Below are 1,316 nucleotides of genomic sequence, written 5' to 3'. Positions count from 1 at the left end.
CTTGAGTTGTCTCATAAGTAAGAAAATCCTACACAATAAAGAATGACTTCTGCCCCTGAAGCTCGATTAGAAAGACATATCACATTCATTAATATCAATTCATTGAACATTACGTTGCAAACAAACTCAAAGAAAATAGATTTTACTTGTTCTGCCTACTGGATATCTTATGGCAAATAAGAGTTTAGTGAACAATACACTTTTTATATTCAATGCATGAACTGCCATGGTTGCAGTTGCATCAAAAACATAGTCATTGTAGAGAGTAATTTCCTCAATACCTCACAATCATTAAGCTTATGCAAGCATACACAAGGACTGCCTAAAATGTAATAGGGACCAGTGCAGTTTTTCTAACGTCTGATCCAAAAAAACAAAAGAGTTAAAGAAATCCTAGCAAGAGATGATGAAATAAAAGAAAAAAAAACTAGAAACCCATTAGCAACAGCTCCTAATGCCACTGAAGCAACAGCGCAAGCCAAGCAAAATGTATGGAGATTACCTAGAGCCTGGAATGAAAAAAAATGAAAAAGATACATCTATACATATGGTTCTGTTAAAGTACCTATCCAAAGAAATATGTTCCATTTACTCCTGAAAATCAATGTCAGTCTTGCAGCAAGCTTCTACTGGCATACTAAAGAAAAAAAAATTAAATCTATTAGTCAGTGTCAAATCTTGGAAAAACAATTTCTTGGGGTTGCTCACAGTTGTCTCACCAAACTAAACTAACAACTTACAAGAGAAGACTACTCAATATGTGGTTGAAGCAATACAGTAGTTCAAGTCATTTCACGCTGTAGATCATAACAAAAAATGAAAAGCAGTGATACAAGACTAAAAACAACCCCATTCATTTAAAAGACTATCAGTGCAACATCACAGACACAGGTACCTACACAGAGGTTAATGATTACATACTACAGGGATGGATATGACCACTACACATAAAGGATCTGACTCTGCAAAACATCCTGCATGCCTTGGCAGGAAACAATTTGGGCATTATGTACCAAAGCAAGTTCATGGATTTATTCAACATATTCTAAAACAGCAAATAAACTTTAAAAAGGAACCCCTACACTCAAGCAACCTACTTATACTGAATAAAACATAAGTGAAAATATCATTACTGAAATCCGAAACACCTAAAATACTCTGATACCTCCAATCTACAAATTACACAAACAGGTAACGGCTTTCCTTACAAAACAAACAAGCACACTAATTATGCCTTTGCAATGAGCACCAACACAAAGTGGTCTGAATTACATAGAAAAACAAATATTTCTAAACAGCCAGAGATGCAAAGGCAT

Source organism: Penaeus monodon, chromosome 31 (genome assembly GCF_015228065.2).
Source record: "Penaeus monodon isolate SGIC_2016 chromosome 31, NSTDA_Pmon_1, whole genome shotgun sequence".
In the NCBI taxonomy this organism is placed as follows: Eukaryota; Metazoa; Arthropoda; class Malacostraca; order Decapoda; family Penaeidae; genus Penaeus; species Penaeus monodon.
This window is presented reverse-complemented; position numbering follows the sequence as displayed.